The sequence below is a fragment of the Olea europaea genome, chromosome 7, assembly GCF_002742605.1.
Source record: "Olea europaea var. sylvestris chromosome 7, O_europaea_v1, whole genome shotgun sequence".
Classification (NCBI taxonomy): domain Eukaryota; kingdom Viridiplantae; phylum Streptophyta; class Magnoliopsida; order Lamiales; family Oleaceae; genus Olea; species Olea europaea.
The window spans coordinates 4,959,272-4,981,033 of NC_036243.1; the positions used below are offsets into that span (position 1 = coordinate 4,959,272).

General features: G+C 32.4%; 1 long non-coding RNA gene across 4 annotated transcripts; it reads right to left on the bottom strand.

Moving 5' to 3' along the window:
* Positions 1–17,514: 17,514 nt before the first annotated feature.
* On the bottom strand, positions 17,515–19,854 carry LOC111396755. Of its 4 annotated transcripts, XR_002703061.1 has the most exons (4): positions 19,633–19,845; positions 19,140–19,258; positions 17,875–18,957; positions 17,515–17,795 (listed from the first exon to the last, which is right to left on the bottom strand). It is a non-coding gene; the product is annotated as an uncharacterized LOC111396755 (long non-coding RNA). The 4 variants fall into 4 exon arrangements; XR_002703060.1 differs by having other exon boundaries at positions 17,515–18,957; positions 19,140–19,237; positions 19,633–19,854; XR_002703059.1 differs by having other exon boundaries at positions 17,515–18,957; positions 19,633–19,854.
* Positions 19,855–21,762: the final 1,908 nt, after the last annotated feature.

The window sequence follows — 21,762 nt, forward strand, 5'->3', positions numbered from 1 at the left end:
ACTCTGATTTTATTTTCTAGTTGGAGGCCCAATTATGTGAATTAACCCAACTACCGTAGTTGTTAAATGGACTATGTGCCCCAGGACACATCTCCAAGTGGTAAAAGGTGAGGGTGGATAAATCCAACTTTACTTGAGGTTTTCGTTTCAAGCGTTCGAATCCTGAAATATGAAATTGACTATTGAGTAAGTGCAAGTATACAAGCAGCCTTTCACTCTATACCCTTGGAGGCATAACCTGCGATTTACCTCCCTCACGATACTTCAGGGTAGGGGCGGTGGGAGGCCATTAAAGTTGGGGTTCAACCTTTAAATGGGCTATGCTTGTTCTAACATTTCCCGCAAAAGTGAAAATTACACCACGTGCACTTTTTTCTTAGAATAATGCTATTTATAGTGAAAACTATCGACAGTCGTCTTACGTGACATACACATTATAATTTTTCATTTGATACATTACACATGACAGTTTGTTATTTAATACATAATAAAAAATTATCATATTAATTTATCAAATAACAAACTATCATGTATATGTCACGTAGGACGACTATTGGTAACTTTCACTATTAATAGCGTTACTCTTTCTTTTAATATATTCGCATATTACGATTCATCATTACTATTTCTATCAATACTGAAATAATAAAGTAAAAGTGCATTACACTCCTAATGTTAATTAACCTAGATAACGATTATTACTCCATCAAACAATCCAATACATTAATTTCACAATTCTTGCTACAAGAATCCCAAATTTGGATTTCTTGGACAGTGCACTAATTAGACATTCCAATAAATTGAAACCTTAGAATAACTATCTATATATGAGTAAATCTAACATTTTTGAGAGTTTTTGCACACATCTTTTCATGTAGTCAGAAAAATATAATTGCTATGTGTTAGATCCCAAAACTATATCTCTTTTGTTATTTTATTGTCTATTATATAGATTCTTCTCCCATATAAAAAAATCTGCAGTCATTTTGCACGTGTTACAGTTGGGATGACTATCAATTTCCAATCTTATAATCATTCATTTCACAAATACATTTTCCAAATGACGTGAAGTTAGGGATATTAAAAGGGTCGTCGGCTCGACTCGTGAAAATGGGACTCGTGGACGGCTTGGGCTCATAAAATCACGTGTCCGAGCACGAGCCAAGCGGCTCGTGGCTTGTCGAGCCCTCAAATGTAGAGTGACCAAAACGGTCACTTTTTTAAAAAAGTGATCGTTTTGGTCACTTTTTCAGTGACCGTTTGGTCACTAAAATTATTTTTTTTTTAAAAAAATTTCCCCCCTTCACTATAAATATCCCTTCCCCCAAAGAATTTTTTTTTCATATCAATTATCAATCCAAGTCTCCAACTCTCTCAATTCTCTTTTATTATATCAATTATCAAGTTTTTACTCTTTTGTGTTGCAAAATATACAATATGAATTCAATTTTTACAATTTATTAGTTATAATTTTAATTCATCAAATTCTCAATTCTTACAATCTCACTAGATTTATATTCTTTTTAGTTAAGATTTCATCATAAACAATCAAACACATGGATCAACACTCATTTTTGAAAGCTTGTTCGATACAGGATGTGGGTCACATCATGGCGAATTGCCTAGGACGCCGCAAAGTCAATTTCCAAATAAATTTTTCGATCTAAATGACCCACCGATATCTAAAGATATTCACATTCATGGTCAGGGAAGCAACAATCCTATTGATTTGGATGATATTAACGTTCCCGAAGAGGAATATGAAGATGAAGATGCTGAATTAAACATCCCAGATGCGAGGGGAAAGTGAAAGGCCAAAAAATAAGCAAAATGTTGGGATCACTTTAAGTTGATTTCAACGGAAAAAGTCGTCGATAACTTTGCAGAATCTAAAGCAGTATGTAAATACTGCTAACAAAGATTGATATGGTAAAAAGGAATTGGTACCGCCCATCTCAACCACCACTACAAAGCATATGTGGCCAGACATGGACTTCTTTCAGTTGGTCAAACGCAATTACAATTTGACAGTCCAGGCACCGGTTCTACAACTTCACCCCTATCCACGTGGGTGTATTCGGAGGACAATACTCGAATCGAAATGGTGAAATTTGTTGCCGTCACTGAGTTGCATCTGGCTATTTGCAGACAACTAACATTTCGTCTCGTCATGAAAGAATATTTACAACCGAGGTACGTTGGGGTAAGTCGAAACACTCTTCGTGCCGATACAATAAATTATTTCAATAATTCAAAACAACGATTAATTATGGATTTACAACAATATGGGAGTGTTATCTCTTTAACTTCTGATATCTGGGAAGAGGTTAATAAAAAAGTATATATAACTGCAATTGCACACTATGTAGACCCACTTTGGTGCATACATAAAAAAATTATTGCTTTTAGACTTATTGAGTTTCCTCACAATGCTAATAATATATATAATGCTATTATCAATATTGTTAGAGAATATCATTGCGAGACTAAAATTCAATCTTTTACTTTTAATAATGCTAGTGTTAATAAAGTAGTCGTCGATAAATTGTGTAGGACACTTCAACCTGATTTTAGCGGGTATTTGTTTCATATTCATTGTGTGTGTCATATCTTGAATTTAATTGTACAAAATGGTTTAAAATATACAAAGGATAAATTTCAAAGGATTATAAATACATTAATATATTACAATCTCTCCTAATAGAAAACAAGTATTTGAAAATTTTTGTGCCGAACTAGAGGTGACGACTGCTAAAACATTTGTTAGCCACGTAGATCATAGATGGAACTCTACTTACTTGCTATTAAAATCATGTGAAGGTTTTGAAAATTTAATAACTGACTTTCATAATAATAGACACGTTAGAAGTGATGATGATGATATGTTAAATGAATCCGATTGAATTTTAGTTTTGAAAGTTAAATGACTTTTAACATCTTTTTATGAGATTACAAAGATTTTATTCAGCGTTTATTATCCCATAAGCTGTATGGTGCTTGAACACCTTTATATAATTGCAAAAACATTCTATAAATATAAAAATGATCCTGTTTTTAGTGAAATTATAATTGCTATGGAATTAAAGTTTAGAAAATATTGGGGAGAACTACCTATGTTATTTTCTTTAGCATGTGCAATGGACCCCGATATAATATTTTGGGAACTAAATACGTAATTGATCAAATTAATAAAACTTTAATACTTGATACACCTATCACCTATAAGAATTTAAAGCAAACATTATGTGGAATGTATGATTTATATGCGGAAAGACTGGGTGCAAATATTATCGGGTATCTTCTGTACCTACTTCTTCTGCTGAAATTGAAGAAGATGATGCCGAAATAATGAATTTATTTCAAAGTATTAATACATTTAGATATAATGCAACTGCAATGTGTTTATCTAGTGCATGTTGTCTACATTTGCATCTCATCAAATATCGATCGAAACTCAAAATGCAACGCCTGCCGAATTAATTAATTACTTCAACCATAATATGTCAACAGACAAAACAACTAAAAAAAGTTCAGAAAAAGTAATTGAATTCTGGCGAAAGTATGAAAAACGTTGGTCAATTGTTTCTGCAATTGCGAAAGATCTGCTGACACCTCCGGTTAGCACTGTTGTTTCGGAGTCTGCTTTTTATGCAGGTAAAAGGGTTTTGATCGATATCAGGAGTCGACTGAAAGAAGATATTTTGGAACCGTTAATGTGCTTGAAGGATTGGTAGGATGCTCATTTTCGACTACAAGATAAATACGCTGAAATTGCATGTCGTCAAGTAAGTGATATTTGATTTAATTATATTAATCAAAATTTCTTTATTTTTTAATCGTTAAATTTAATTTTCTTTAAAAAATTGTACACGTTACAACAAGTTGTTTATGAACAATTTTTTACTCCGCCTATTTAAAATTGATGTAACCAGTCCCAAACCCGGATAAAGGAGGAGAGTTTACATTTTATCTACTTTAAAAAGAAATCAAAAATATATATTTTTTGTAAATGTATTTCAAAAAATAATTCATCTTCATGATATAAATATTTTATACTTTATAAAAAGTATTACAATATGATATAAATAAAAAAATAAAAAATTGTTTTCATTAAATTATTTGTATTTTTTAACACTTTTTATTTTTTTTTTAAAAAGTGTTTTCTATTATTTCATTTATTTGTAAAACTCTTAAAAAAAATTTGGACGAGCTCAAGCTGGACTCGGCCCACGAGCTCGTGGGCTGAGCCGAACTCGCCCAAATTCAACATGTCGAGCCCTAGCTCGGCTCGTCATGAGCGCGAGCAGAGCTCGTGAGATTAAGGGTCGAGCCGAGCCGAACTCGGTCCATTGCTACCACTACATGAAGTAGAGTTGTCCAAATTTTTGACATATTCAGATCACACTTTGGTTTGTTATATATTTCCACGTTAGGTAATCTATCTAAAATGAATTAAGGGTGTTGGTTTTTGATACCCAATAAATTCATATGATAATTAAAATAGATGTCGAATAATTTATTGATACCATATACTTGTCTTGACTCAGAAACAATCAATTGGCTTTAGCTTGGCGTAAGTTAATGAGCCCAATTGGATGGTGACATGTGGGTTGGCCCATTTTTGGGAAGTTGGGTCTTGGATATTAGCCCATTTATTCTTGGTTAAGTGCAGCCCATTTGACTTTGTTTCTTGGCCCAATATGTAACCTAATTAATTAGCCACATTATAGAATAAAGCTTCAAGTACAGGAAAAATTTAAATGAATATGTATAGAAGTTGACATGGCAAAATGTGATTGGACTGTTTTTCCATTTTTTTTTCCTACCTTCCAATGATATCACGCCATGTGTTGCCTATAAGAATTTTTTTGTCAAAAAATTCTGTACTTATAGCATAATTGCACATTATATACCCATTTGTGAGTCTTTATAGCCGTGTGTGTGAGGCAATAGAGAGATGAAATGAGGGCAGCCATCTTGGGAGGTTTGGATCAACCATTGTTTTCTTCTTCTTCTTCATCCCTTTGTGATATTGCTACCATCATCATGATCCTTTGTGGGTTAGAAAGAGGACAATCGATGTGGGTGAGATAAGCAACCGAAGTGCAAAAAGGTTGTGGATCAAGCCAAGGTCAGTGGCATTCGTTTGATGGTTTTTCAGAGCTCAAAATCAAGATTTCTCGAAGCTTTCACACAACAAAGAGTTTTATAGAATTTACTTGTCTTAATTTTTCTGCATTTTAAGTTGCATTTTTAGTCGGTTGCTGTCTCACTGCTACTATGATATATAATCTCAGGGACCAATTCTTCCACTGTAGATTTTGATCCTAGTGGAGTTATTGTGTGTAACCAATTTTGTTGTCGAGAATCCCATTGTTATTGGTGGCGGTGCATTGATTTTGGCGGTGCCATTAGTGGTTGCTAAGTTGGTTAGCAAGCCTATGCCACGGGGGAGGAGAGTACTATGATTGTTTAGGCAAAATTGGCAGATGAATTCAATGCTCAGTTGATTGATATAAGATCACCAGGAGACTTCGAGGCAAGTAGGGATCTTGAATGCTGTGAGAAAGCATGAACAATCGTACACAAATACTCTGAAGTGTGAAAGAGTCGATTTTCTTTTGTACAATACCTGGTATAGTAAGAGAAAACCAAACTTCGGTTTAGGCAATCTATTGATTACACAGGCTCAATTATGTTCAGGATTTGAAGAAGAAGATGCATGCTAGTGATGCAATACAAAAAAAATTACATTCCTTGAGCATAAATGAAAAATCATTTTTTATCAAATTGTGGTGATTACAAAATATTGACTCTTCTAGAACTTTCAATCAGATGTGATGAAATCAAATATTGCATCAACATTAATTCCATCATTCGTTTCTTTCTTGTTTAGGAAGTCATGATAAATTAAACTAAGTTAATATATTACACGTTCGAAAAGTAGGTGAACACGTCCAAAACAGTAATATACATAATCAATATGATTATCATTTGTGGATTAAACAATAATGTTTTGTTTAACAGACATTTATAAAATATCCAGAATAAAAATGCTTTTATATAACAAAAAGAATAAGATTTAATGAAGTTAAAATCATGTTAAATACCATGTAACATTATTAATTAAAATGATGATGGCAATGTAGCTATGAGATATTCATTAGATGTAAAATTATAATTTTGCACACTAACTCAATTAAACATATCAATACTTGATTAACCAGCAATTAAATTTATTATTATTATTATTTTTATTTTTATTTTTTTTTACGTTGAGTAATAAATTTTTTAAAGTAAATTATATTCACTATATTGCACAAAAAGATTTTTTTTTTTTTCCTTCCAAACAAACAGACGATAGGGGCCTCTAGCCTTCGCAAATAACAACCAATTTTTTTTAAATAGAGAATATCTTAAAACAAGAAAGCAACTTGCTCCACAACGGCTCCGATAGACGTAGGTTTTCGATGAAGACAAGAGTGTAAGTAAAGGCAAGGTCAATGAACTATTTCGTTTGCTTCTTCTTTTCAAAAGTCTTGATGGCCTTTTTCTTTGATTCATTTGATTTAGTAATTTCTCAACTGGAAGATCTAATGTCTCATTTCCAAGATAACTAGAGGGACTTCAGCTCACCAATGAGATAACAACCCCCACATGGATCCAAATTCTAACAACCCTATTTTCTTTTAATCGAAACTCCAATCATGAAGGACAAATAGGAAGAGCATTTTTTTCTTTTTCCCATAAGAAAAAGGATCTTGAGGATAATTGCTGGTGGCAAAATGCCTTTATTTTAAGATGTTAGAATCACTAGTACCTAGAAAGATAATATGTAAGCAAAGATGAAGCTCTTGCCATTGTCACCATAACCACAGTTGAAGGATCGTCTTTACTAGTTATGTTGTCTCTCGTCATATCTATTTCCCCTTTCGAATGTGATTTCTCTCCTTCAACTATAATGAAGTTGAATTTGACTTGGTGTGGTTAAGTTCTTCCTTTTCTTAGGATGAATCAACAGAGAAGGGCATTCCTACTCTCTTATTCAGGAATAAAGCTACCATTCAACTAGCCAGACTCCCATTTAGCATTGAAATGAGAAGAGTGAGTGAGATTTTGATGTTGCAGAGGTATATAAAGCTTCATATAACAAAACCATTTGTGATTGTCACCCTCATCTTATCTACTGTTGTCTCTAGCTTAAACAGTCGCACTACATGAAAAAGGGTAGGAGCCCATCCCAAGTGAAATGGTTAACAAACTCTTAAGAGTGGAAGAATGTGACCAGTCGCACAACATGAAAAAGGGTTGGAGCCCATCCCAAGTGAAATGGTTAACAAACTCTTAGGAGTGAAAGAATGTGACCAAGCTAGCTATCGAAGGGGTAGGAGCCCATCCCAAGTTAAATGGTTGATGAATTCTTAGGATTGAAAGAATGTGACCAAGCTAGTTTCCTTCAATAGCGATGTAATTTATTTCCAATCTACCAAGGTCAAAGAAAAGCTAGAGTAATATACCATAGTAAAATAAATAAAGACCAATTGTTAAAAAAATCAAATCAGATCGTCCAATTCAACCGAAAAAAATCGATCCAAAATCCAGTTCAATTAATACTAGAAACTCACTTAATCAAAACCTGATAGAAAACCTACAATTGACCGGTTTATCCAAATATCGGAAGACTTGGAACAAGGTGTTCAGCATTAAAATTTAAAAACCAATAAACTTTTCAAGGCCTCTTGAATTTTTTTATTATTAATTAAATTAAAAGGCCCAAAAGCTTGAACTACCCAACTGTTAATGGCCCACTTATTTATAGACTACAATTCCCATGTTTTTGTAGTCAGAATCTGATGTGGGACAAAATAAAACTAAAAAGGACTCCTTTGGCTTAGTCGAATTAAAATTCCCTAGTCCTTTGATTTTTTTATTTACTTTATTAAATAAATTAATCATTTTTCTAACTTATTTTAATTAATAAAAAATCAAAAACTCTGTAAATATCCCAATTAATAATATTATACTATTACCTAATATTGATTTTAATTTGAAAGTATATTTACTTACCTTTATGTAACTAACTAGTTTGACCTCGGTTCGGCCATTTAACCCTTGAGCCTTTCCTTTTTTTGAGTCAATGCTCAGTCTGGGTTTTAAGACATTAATAAAGACTGATAGTCAGTAAAAATTATCCGAATTAATCTATCTGTACATGGAGGTTTACACTTCAATTGACATGGTCCCACCCGACCTCTCACATGGAAGAGGTCGGGATCCACACCCAAATGTGTGGGGCCGACCTCTCCATGTAAGAGGAGAGGTGGGTCAGTGTCAACCGGAGTGTAAGGCTCCATGTATGAGTAACACAACCCAAAGTTATCCAATGCTTTGTAGCCCGATCCCACTGATAGACTATATACTATATAGTTTATGTTGGAAAAATTGCCTTCTATATCATCAAAGAGAGAAGAAGGTGAATCTATGTAAACTAAGTGATGTTGTAAGAAGAAAGAAATAATTAATAAAAATGAGTTTGACATTTTTCCCTTAAGCAACTAAAATTTTCAAACATGCAAATCGAGTTTTCTAGAATATTGTTACAATAATGTGCAATGATGAGAAATGATACGAGTTCACATAGGAATCCAAACCTAATTAAATCCATTATAGAATAACGGTATACGACAAGAATTAAGCCCAGTGACAAAAAATGGTTGACAGAGGCGGTGACCACCTCTCACATGCTCGTGGGCTCCACCTGAATTAAAAATTCAAAAAAAAAAAAGTGTACCCCATGTTGTGAGTGTCGGTCAGTTTGTATGTTAACTATTTATATGAGTGAATTGAACGATGAATTTCATTTATAAAGTGTATGTCATACTACAGATTAGGAATTGCCTAAGATTTAAATGAAAACTTAACTTTTAGAATAATTCCATTACTATTCGAAACATTAACACTAATGGGATTGCTTTCGCCCATCACTGACAGAATATCCCTCTCAGTGATTCGATTTCTAATGAGTGTCACCACACATTTGTCACTCGTGAAAACTGTCATTGTGGCCCAAATTTTTCTTCCTTTAGATGTAATCAATGATATTGGTAGGTTAAATATGGACCTCAATATTGCAGCAAATAAATTGGAGCAGAAGATAAATGAAAACACAAACAAAACTCAACGAATTTTCAATATATATTCAGTATGATTATGTATACCTTGAATGGATTTTAATTTACTTCAACTAATTCATTCATCATATGATTATGTATACCTTGAATGAATTTTAATTTACTTCAACTAATTCATTCATCATATGATTATGTATACCTTGAATGAATTTTAATTTACTTCAACTAATTCATTCATCATATGATTATGTATACCTTGAATGAATTTTAATTTACTTCAACTAATTCATTCATCATTTAATTTCAATAACCAAAGGCATTGTTTCAGGAGATCAGCACTTAGTACTGTTGCTGCAGTGATGCTGCTTATATTTCTTCTGGACCTCAGTATGCGTTCTTAGACATCTCATATTCTTTAACTGGAATTATGCGTTTTCTATTGCTCATTGGGTAGTTTTTAGGCACATTTCTGTTTTGTTCTCCCTGTTTAGTCCTCTTACATGTTTCTACACAAATTAGCATAATCAATTTTTATTCATTCTTGTTGCTAACTTTATTGATGACTAAGTTTAGTTAACCGAAATTGTAAGTTTACTGCCTTTGATTGTACTTTTTGGTGCAAATTTCATGAAGAAGTTGAAACTTTGAAGTAAAAAACAAGTTCTTTAACACGTTGATTCCTCTTTAAATAAGAGATAAACCTATTTAGAAGTTTTAATTCAAAATAAGTGTTCAGCTAACAAATATAATGCATTAATAAAATATTGTTACCAGAAGGTTAAAGAAGAGAAATTACCCATGGTGAAAGAGGAGAAAGTGCCAAAGAGGAAATGTCCGCAGAAGACAGACTCAAATGTAAACAAATTTGGAAATGTAAAACTTTCACTTACTGCATACATAATTTGCGACCACAATTTCTTCCTGAAGGTCGTGTAGACTGAACAATTTATTTATTGTGTTTGTGTTTAAATTTAGTTACGACATATATATCTTCAATGTACCTAGCCACGAAGAAGTAACCTGTATGCCTCCATTCCTGAATCTTATTCATCACAATTTATTGATGACTAGTCGCTATCACGTGCGTTGCACGAATTTTGTATTTATCGTATTTTTATTAGTGTATAAATTATAGTTTTTTTGGAAAGTTTTTGAAACAATATTTAAAAATATTTTCATGATATAAGAAAATAATTGTAAATTATTTTTACAATTGCATAGCAGTATGTTATCTAAAAAAAATATTGTTGTATATTTCATGCTTAAATAAAAAATATACAAACTATTTTGCTTGTATTTTTTGATAGTGTTGATATGATTGAATTGAATGTAAAGATTATATTTCTAAATTTTGTGTAATTCAATATTGTAAAATTGAAAAAAAAAAAATTTCGCACAGTACGAAAAGAGTTGAACCAAGTGTGCAGTAAAAATAAAAAATAAAAAAAATGTGTGGAGAGAAAAAACATCTCCGCACAGTGCGGAAAGAGTTGAACCAGGTGCCTAGTAAAAAAAAAATAAAAAAAACCTCTCCGCACTGTGTGAAGAGATGACAAAATAACTCTCCGCACAGTACAGTCAGAAAAAAATCTCTGCACAGTACGGAAAGCAAAAAAAAAAACTCTCCACACAGTGTGTGGAGAGAGAAAAACTCTCCGTACAGTACATAAAAAGTTGAATCATGTGCGGAGTAAAAAAAATGCGGAGAGAAAAAACCTCTCCGCACTGTGCGGAGAGAGTTGAACCATGTGTGGAGAGTTGGCAAACTCTTCGCACAGTGCGAGGCTAAAAAAAAAAAACTCTCTGCACAGTGTGGAGAAATGACAAATCAGCTCTCCGCACATTACAGAGAAAAAAACTCTCCGCACAGTACGAAGAGTTGTTTTCAAATTCCTTAATTACAAGTCAAATTTTAAGATTGTAAATTTTTCGTATATACAACGAAACAGAGTGAAAAAACATGGCTCAAAATTAGTTATGTCTTCTTTAAATTTCAATCATAGCTCAATTTCTGAGCATTCAAATCATATTTATGGTATTGGAAATGAGCTTTCTCGTGATTCATACAATGAAACAATATGTGAGTTGTGCAAAGAATGAGATATTGATAGTACTATGACACTGCTTTCACAAATGGAGGCTCTAGGGTATCACCAAAACTCAATATTTTACACTTGCTTGATAACAGCTCCTGGATATTAGAAGCGGATATAATTTTCAATGAAATTATACTTTTAGGTTGTAGGCCAGGAATTAAAGTGTTCAATGCATTGCTCAAAAGTTGTTTGAGAAAAGGCCTCCTGGAACTTGTAGATAAAGTCCCGAAAGTTTTTGCTTTTCTCTTCACACTGTGCGGAAAGATAGTTTGCCATCTCTCCATACTTTGCGAAGTCTTTTTTTTTCACATGTGCGGAGATTTTATTTTATTTTATTTTTTTTTGTCTCATGGAGTTTATATATATTAAAATTTTTTTTTTTTATGTTGTTGGCATTATGCGTGTGTGGAAGAATATTTGTCAATCACCATAAACAAAATTCTTCACAAAATGTAAAAAATAAAAATGCATAATAAATCTTCTTATTACGTTAATAAAATTACAATAAATTTTTTTAAAATAACATAAAAAAATCATTTTTATCTTCAACAAAAAAACACATTTAAAAATTAGCAATTTCATAATCACTTTTTTTTTAATTCTCGAAAATACAATTATAAAAAAAGAAATAATATTGAATTACAATATTTAATACTTAAGAAATTCAATATTAAATAAATTTTATACATTTATAACAAATTATAAATATATATATGCAGTTTAACATATTTGCAGGCAGCTTACCGTATATACAGCTTATCGTATATACTGTCTACCGTATTTGCAGTTTATCGTATTTGCAACCTATCGTATTTGCAAACAATTTACCGTATTTGTAGTTTGCCGTATATGCTGTCTATCGTATTTGCAACTTACCGTATATGTTGCCTACCGTATTTGCAGTTTATTGTATTTTTATATACCGATTTTTGAACTTACAAATACTGAGAATGTAGATCACCGTGCATTCACTTACCAAACCAAATTTCAAAAAAAATTCCAGATTTTTATTTTTTCAACAAAAGCATAAAATAAATATTAAATATATATGAAGTACAAAATATAAATGCATATGAATATGATGCTCAATTTTCAATTTTTCAATATTGAATTACATAAAATTTAGAAATATAATTTTCACATTCAACTTAATCATATCAACACTATCAAAGAATACAAGTAAAATAATTTATATAATCTCGTATATTTCTTATTCAAGTATGAAATATACAGGTATATTTTTTCTGGATGACACAATACTGTTATGCAATTGTAAAAATATTTTATAGTTATTTTCTTATATCATGAAAATATTTTTAGATATTGTTTCAAAAACTTTTCAAAAAACTAAATTTATACACTAATAAAAATATGATAAATACAAAATTCGTGCAACGCACGTGACAGTCATCGGGAAAAGAGTTTTTTTTTTTTTTTTTAACTTCGCACTGTACGGAGAGTTTGTCAACTCTCCACATTGTGCGAAGTTTTTTTTTTTTTAAATCTGCATTGTACGGAGAGTCCGCATAGAATGTCATCTCTCCGTACAGTGCGAAGAGTTTTGCCATGGTGTTTGCCATCTCTTCGCACTGTGTGGAGAGATTTTTTTTTTTTACTTCGCACTGTACGGAGAGCTTTTCTCCGCACTGTGTGGAGAGTTTATTTTTTATTTTTTTTTTAAGCTCATGTGCGAAAAGTTTTTTTTTCTCGGCAGTTTATGTTTGCTAGTAGCATGATGTGTGGAAGAACATTTGTTTGACATAATTATTTTTTTAACGCTAGCGGGATGATGCGTGGAAGGACATTTGTTTTACAAAAAAAAAAAAAAATAACATCATGCATAGTAAAATTGAATTTATTTACTATTGCATGAATATTAGACCCTCCTTCCTCTTTTTATTAGAAGTTAGGCCACTATTCCTATATTCTAGAATTTGTGCTAACTGATTTCCTTGATGACGCAAGATGTTCACTAATTTCAATTACAGATATAATCGAATATAAAAATGGAATTTTTCAAATATTTTCCAACTGAAAAACCGGCTTTAATTGCACACATTACCCGGTTTCTTCATATGCATGCTGATAATGTAAGTCTCTAATATCTCGGCAAAACTATTTGACAGTAGATCAAGTCATCAGATTATCTTACATAACTCTATCTAATCCAATTTACTTGTATGTACACAAAAGGCAAAAACAGATATACAAGACAGACACTGAAGTTCTCACAACACAAGTGATAAAACATTTACATTATTTTTGTATCAATAGGCAGTTGCCTAGTATATCTCTTCTATGGTTGTGAAGAAAGCAATCTCATCTACCTATGCGCAGGAACTTAAGGCTGAGTCTTTAGTTTAGACTCTATTAAGTACCAACGGCTATTTTTTTAAATCAACAGGTTGCTTTAGATATTTTGGTTCCGTGTTCATTCTCCAGATCGCAATCACTATCAACTCCCATTGAATACTACTTATACAGTTACTACTAATAATATATGGAACTTTTTTATAATCGTTAAAAAATAGTGTTCGATTGTTTATTATTTGATGTGGGTTTTGTCTTTTGTTTAAGTTTTTTCATGTGGGTTTTTTTCTTTGTTCAATTGTTCAAAAGTATATGTATAGTGGTGCACCAAGCCTTTCAAAAAGAAAACTTGGTCACTGTAACCCTGATATATTTTTCACTCAGAGTAGGAAGAAGAAACCCAGAACGTATGTTATCAGGATTTCACAAGCAAAGGGATTTAAAAGGCCAGCCTGCTATAGAGGTATCTATTCAACATCAAGAAAGTACATGTGATATCACTGTTAATTTTTTTAATTCTCACAAACACATTCAAGTTACCACAATTTAACTCTGATATGTTTTTTTCTTCATGTCTTGTGTTTTTTTGGAGTTTGTGAACAAAGTGAAGTTGCTAAGAGCAAGTAAGTTCTATGTTAAGTGTGCCAAAAATATTTCTACAGGCTGATAATGACTTTTCTTAGGATTTTAGGGCATCAGATTTTTTATTTTATTTTATTTATTTACTTATTTATTTAAACTTTTTTTGTATTTGCTCTCTGATTTTCTTATTCAGAGCTTAGTAATAACTATATAAACTTAATTTGGAACCTAAGATTTCACTCAGTTATTCTAACCGATAAGATCAAATTTTCCCTTTACTCGCCCTCGGAAAAAAGGCCGCAATTTTCTTCCACCGCCAAATGGCAGATACAGTCATTTCAAAATCAATCATTCGAGTTTTTAGTGTTGGCAGTGAAGTTAGTGGATTTTGGAGAGTTTTGTTGGGAGTAATTTCTATAGGTTCTTGTACGTGTTTATATGAAAGAGACGTGCAGGTGGTACTGGTGGCTACGTTTGGGTGGTGCTGATGGTAGACGTTGTTTGACAATAAGGTGTTGATGGTAGAAATGGTAAGGTATGATAGGGCTGGATGTGGTGCTGGTGGTCGTGGTAGTGGTGCTGTGATGAACTCAAGTACTGATGGTTATGGATGATGTTCAAATGATAGTGCAATGAATTTGGAGGTGTTGCTGGTGATTTTGGTGGTGATGATTCGATCATTTGAGATGGCATCAATAATTTGGATGGCACCAACAATGGTGTGGGGGTGGAGTGAGATTAAGAGGAATTGTGGCCAAGTGCAATAGTTATGCTCACAGAGTATTTATTTTCATATTTGCCAAGTACATTGTCATGTTAATCTGACCTTTTTTTTTTTTTTTTGTTTTGGTATATAGTGCATTTGTGAGAGTAGCTGTAATATTTTTTTTCTTTCACAAGCAGGTTTATATAAAATCATTGAGCTTTCTCAACAGGGCTGATATGAAGAAAATCTATGGTGAAAATTTTCCTAAATAAATATTTTTCCCTGACTGTTTTAACTTCTGAAAAAAAAAAGTTGTCATTGTTGAGTTTGGAACCTTGAACAAACAGCCGATGATAAGCTGGAGAAAGGTGAGGATGACATCAAGTCATCATGCCTATTGTTGAGCTAATTTACCTGCTCTTAAACAATCACGTGTTCAAATTGGTTGCAATGCGTCTTACCATTTTTCATAATCACAAGCAAATATTGTTATCTTAGAAAGACACTGCATTGTACATGACATAAATTAATAGAACTACTAGCAACTGCATAACGAATCAAGCAGTAAGCATTGTTTTAAGTCATGGAATGCTTTTCTTGGAAATGTCTTGGACGATTACTGTGGGTGCTTCTTCCAAGTTACCATATTTAGAGCTTATTTACTTGATGAATTATATTGTGGAATTAATTGTTCTCATGTACAACCTATTCTAAGCTTTGCGTCATTTTCTTTTTCGTTTGACTCCTTCTCCATTTGGGTGGAGACAGTGGCGGATCCAGCACTTGGCGAGCCCCAGCGGCTACCAGTGCTGAATCCGTCGAGAGGAGTTTTTTTTTTTTTGTTGGGAACAAATTAAATTTTCAGTTTATATTACTGGTATTTCGTTTTAGTCTCAGTCATGACTTCTAGCTCAATTGGTTAGAGTTTGTATGTTTATGTTGGATGTTTCATGTTTGAATCCCCTTGCTAGCAAAAATTTACTTTACAATGCTTTTATTCTATATTTTTTACAAAAATTCAATAGAAAGTGGACCAAAGGGGTTTCAAACTCAAGTCCTCTTTGATAGAGGTATTGGAAGCTTGACCATTATGCCACTTATTGGTTGTTATCACTGTGTTTAACAAAGTAATATTTGTTAGGTTTTATCTAGTTTGCAAGTACAATTGCAAAGATTCGAACCCATGTTTTTCTTTTAAATTATACAAAATTTGACAACAATGATATTCAATGAGTCCAATTTATTCTTATAAGAAAATTATATATATTCAATTTGAACAAAATAATTGTTATATTTAAACTTTAGGCCTTGTTTGATTTTCATTTTTTTCAAAATATATTTTTTCTCTTTTTTTCAACCACACATTTTACAATAAAATAATATTATATGCAAATTCAAAACTTCTATTTATTATTAGCTGCACATTCTCTATCAAATCACCATTCAAAAATGTATTTTTTGCGAAAAAACGCAATAAATGAATAAATGGTATCAAACGGGCTCTTAATATTTTATTGCAGCTGAACAGTCGAACCGCCCATGCTAGGTTGAACTTCTGGATTCGTCTCTGGGTGGAGATGGGCATGATTTCAACAAACTGAAAAAGAAATTCTGAGATGTTAAAGGAAAACACAAACGAATAAGAGTAGAGAATAGCGTGTTGACTTTTGATTGCCTCATTCCTCAATCTGGTTGCTTGTGTGAGGAGCAAGACCTACAGCCCTCATGTGTTTTTCTTTTTTTTTTTCTTTTTTTTTCAACCTCGGTGCCCAAGTGCCCAATTGCGAGAAGTCCTTATTTACTGTGATTTATGGGCATTAACCGAAAATGTAACCTCTTCTGATTTGGAAAGGGAAGCAAAATAGGATAATTGTTTTTATGAAATTTGATGTAGAACTTTGAATTGAAAAGATTTTTGTGCTTAATTGGCTAGCCAGACATTCATCTACCTAACAACCTCGATTGAATAAAGTATACACCTCTTGTAATTTTTACCATCAAATACGTTAACATTACCTTCAAAAAAATGCGACCCGTGCATTGCAAAAGGAAAAAAACTAGTATTAAGAGAAGACATTATGAAAGGGCTACTTGGTCACAAAGAATGAATAAGAGTCCGTTTCTAACAAAAATGGATATCAAAGTTTTCGAATACCGAAAGCAACACAAGATAATGTTTAGCCATATTTGAAATCCAATTCCACGAATATACAAATAAAAGAAAATTGTTGATAGTTGAAAACGACCTAATAGAAGATTAAGTCAATGAAAATATTAACAGAAGACATTTGAAAGGGAAAGTTACTTCATATTAAAGAATAAACTGTAGCAAATATTTATATAGATGTAGTGATGTATTTAATGGGATCATGAAAAATATCCATGTCACTGACTTACAATTTGTTGGACTAGTACAAAAATATTCTCTTCAAGTAACTTGCTAATTTTAAATATTAATTAAATTTGGATTTCTTGATATTTACATCCAATTCTACATCATTGAATTTACAAAACATTGCAATTCCTTATGTGCTGGAATTATGAGCCTTGGTAATTGGGAATGAAGGATTCTTGGATCACGTCAACAAGTTCTACTTCAAACATGACAGTGGAACGGCAATTTCTTGAGAGCAATAAGAAAACATAAAAGTAATCAATCAATTCCATCGACAAGTAAAACGGAGTTTGATTAAATTATTACAATAAACAAACAATTGCATATAAATCATATCAAAATTCACAAACAATAAAAAAGGTATGAGCAAGTACAATAAACAAATGCATAAAATTCACAAACTATAACAGATTAAAAGAATCCAAAGACGGGCACTGGAAAAGAATAATAAAAATTTCAATTCATCTTTCTTCTGTAGGATGAAATTGGGTATATTAGGCTTCTGCAGCACCTTGGTTGAGAGCTCTCTCCAGTCTCGCCTCGAATGGAGTTGAATGCCAATTCACTCTCTTGTCCTGCACAATTGATGGCAAATACTTGGAACAAAACATTATCAATGTGATATTAATTTACAAATTCTCACTTCAAGAATACCTCTCTGTACTTACTGGTTGTATTCGGTATGACTTTGTAAGAAGAGACTGAGTCAGAATGCTTGGCCGAACCCGAATCATTCCAATAGGTCCCGACTGTACCTATAATAGGCATCTCATCAGGGTTTCGACCAGGAGACTTCCTCAGGGAGGAAGATGCTGACATCCGTTTCAGCTCCTCGACTGTCAATGCACCTAGAATTGGTCGATCATCATAGCTCCTCGGTGAAGTCGACCCTATTGGTATGTTCCTTTCAGGCGTAGTGGTCTCAAGATCACTATAACTATTCTTCTTTGCAGGAGTGATATCAGGCGAAACCAACCAGCTTGAAAGACTAGAATCAACGACTATCTCGAATGATCCAATTTTGGCTTCAAACTTTGTGAAGATCGCTTGAAAGTCGGTTCTAAACTACTGAAAGAAATGTGGGGTGCTTCAAGGTCGTAACAATCAAGTTCTCCTTCTGTGGCTTCAAAGGCTGCATCCCTTTCAACTTCACAGCTTTCCACTGAGTAGTGTTTTCAACAGGGTTCAGCACGGAATTGACATAGTCACTTCTATCTCTAGAAATAGTTTTTGGTCCAGATGCCTCCATTTCCATCTCGGGCTGTCCAATCCTTATCAAAGGACTCTGTACTTCCTCGTTGATAACTCAAGCTGAAAGATCTGTCCTTGACTCCATGGATGCAGTTAAAATTGACTCTGACCATACTTCTCCGCAAACAATTCCATCATCTTGATCATAGTAATCCGAATCATCTTGATCGTCCATCTCATCTATATTATCCAAGTCACTATCACCAAACTCTTCGATTTCATCGTTACCTCCATAACATTATGGTACCTATGATTCCGAGGATACAATCCCACACTGGATGCCACAGAACTATCATTTTCAGAGAGTGAATGCGACTGGGGTGGCCGAGCCCTTTCTAAATCTTCCCCCTCTTTCTCAACGGATTTATTGTTCTCTGGTAGAGAATCAGTGCTTTCATAGATGGAAACATGGGTGTATGTTTTGCATCAAATGCAATGCTTATTCTCGGGCTTGGGATCAATTGCTCTTCTCCCTCAGGCTTATCTCTGCACCAAAAAGAAGAAAAAGAAGAGGATACTTCTCTAAATCAATTCTTCCCCAACAAATATTAGTAGTAACGGAGAAGCTAACAATACAAATAATCAAACAATTTTTCTCAATACTTAAAAGAATTGAATAACGGCGATTTAATTGAAGAGTTTAAAGAAAAGAGAATCATATGACTAACAGAAACTCCGAAACCGACTCGGTGGTGGGTATTTCCTTTGGGTGAATTTCCATAATGCTCTGTTCTGCATTTATTAAACCATGCAGAACCCCGTCTCTCTGTAACAATTATTTAGTAATCTGATTAAATTCAGAAACCAAAATTCAAAGAAAAAAATCAAAATACAGAAATACTAATTACTTGTTCTCGGAGCACAGAGAGAGAGAGAGAGCAAATCAAGAATCGGTTTGTGCTTTTTCACATAATTTTTGTACAGTGGGGAACAGAGAACAAGGGTTTCAAAATTTAAAGCTCAGTTATGAAAGAAGAATCAAAAGAGTCCATTCCATGTTTACGATCAGAAACTTGAATAAACGATAACCAAAAACTTAAAACCCACTTGCTCGATTTTAGCATATCAAAACGACCAAGAATTCCATAATTCAGCACCATCAAAGTGGAAAGGACAAGAAACGGGAACTTAAATTCAGGTTAAGCTGAGAAAAGGGTCTACCTTCGTTTCTAGGGCTGCCCCGATTAGCCCTCGGTTTGCGGCATCCGAAATCCTTTGCAACACCAAAGCAAAATTTCAATTTCTGTAATTGCAATTGGTAGATTTTATTTTTTCAACAATGACCCACGTCAATTTTTATTATCTTTCGAAGGATTGTTGATTTAATATTGATTAGATTCCTTGTTTATGGGTTTTTATCTTCACGTTATATTTGTCAGAAGGCTTTCGGTTTTTATTTTTATGAATACAATATTGAATTATAAATTTTTTTTCCCTATTTCTGTTTTTTGTCTGCCTATAATTTAATTTTATTTAAGGTTAAGTGTAATTAATTTCGCTTTTAGGTCTGTAGAAACGATACGATCATAGGAGGTTGGCATTTTTGAGCCAAGATGAGAGATTTATGCAGAATATCCGAATGTAGGAGTTATATAACATATGAGAGCTCTATTTAACTGAAATCTCAAAAACAGATTATCCGTTAATTTGTTCTAGGTGAGTTCACAAGCTACTGATCTTGAGGTCTACAAGTGCAAATGATTAACATTTAGGATTTGTTTGTTTGAAAATTTTTATGGAAAACGACCTTTCTACACCTGAATTCCAACTTTTGGAGTGCTTAATTTTCCTTGTTTTTCGGGAAAATATTTTCTTTGGGAAAGGTAGATTTTTGTTTTCCTTAAAACAAGGAAAATATTTTCTTATTTAGGAAATATTTTTCATGCTTATTACACACACCTTTAATGATTAGCCTTTTAATATAAAATATAAAATTGTTTATGCAAGTTCCAGTTGTTGTCAAAGTATTATACTAAGATCTTAGGATAAAAGAGCAAGGACTCGTTAAAATTTTAGATGAATCTAATCATAATATATGGTTCATAGTTCTACACTTTGTTGTCTTTGCGGTGAGCTACAAACTGACTGAATTTGTTGCTAGTTATATAAAAGCTCGCACTTGTACTGTGGTCCTATTGGAGGAACTCAAGAACCATAGGATCATATGCTATTCGTACTCAAGACACTGAGTTGAGCTTATATTGCATTTAGCATTGTGATCCCCAAAAATTTCTAGCAAGACTGAGCATCTCTATAGAAAAACAATGTTTCCATACTAATTTTATAAATTCTGAAGACTCTAAAAGCTTTTCAATAGGTTCACTAGAGCATGAAGTATAATTGTTGAGAGAGCACAATAAATTTATATTAAGAGTTGAGGACTGCCCGAACTAAATCCTTTCAGAGTAATGTAGTTTGTGACCTATGATTAAACGAATTTGTGCGAAGGGGAGGTTTATAATGAGGTTATAAAATGTTTGTGCCTGAGACATTCGTTTTATTTTTATTTTTCTTCTTTTGGCAACTAGAATTCTCTTGTGAAGAAATTAGGCTTAATCACGTTACTACACCGTTGGCTCAATTTATTTCAAAACTCTTTATTTCTCATACTTATTTTCATCTACATATTCTCACAATTAAATATTTTGTACGTAAATTCAAAATTTTTCACTACTTTTTAACTACATATTCTTAGAAAAAAGAAAAAAACACTATTAATTGTTTTCTCCCAATTTCTCTTTTTACTAGTTTTTCGCATGCTCATTTTTTTAGGAAATATTAAGTTATTAACGTGTCAAAATATCTATTCATTTCTCTCAATAAATCTACAAATTTGATTAATTGTTTTAAATGATAAATAGAAATGTAATCTTCATATATAACAAACTTTTGACATTAAAAAAAATAAAATTTTATTACAAAAAATGACATAAAAAATTTTATTGGATTATTCAAAAAATTAATTGATCGAGGGGAAAAAGTAACAATAAGAAAAAAATTTCTAAAAACGATCGAATTTCTTTTATATATAAATTTTTTTCAGATGTTAAAATATTAAGATGAAAAATTAGTTGACCTCAATTTTGTGTTGCTATAATTGAAATATATTTTTTGGGGATAGGATAAATGTTCCTTTAATGCATGGATTAAAAACCAAAATTATTGAAGCTCATAAATCAAACATGATTTTAGTTTGAGTGGTTATTTTGCATATAAATGACTTATTTGATGATAACTATATTCAATATAATTAAATCGTGTAATTAGTCGAATATTTTTTTTATTGTTCAA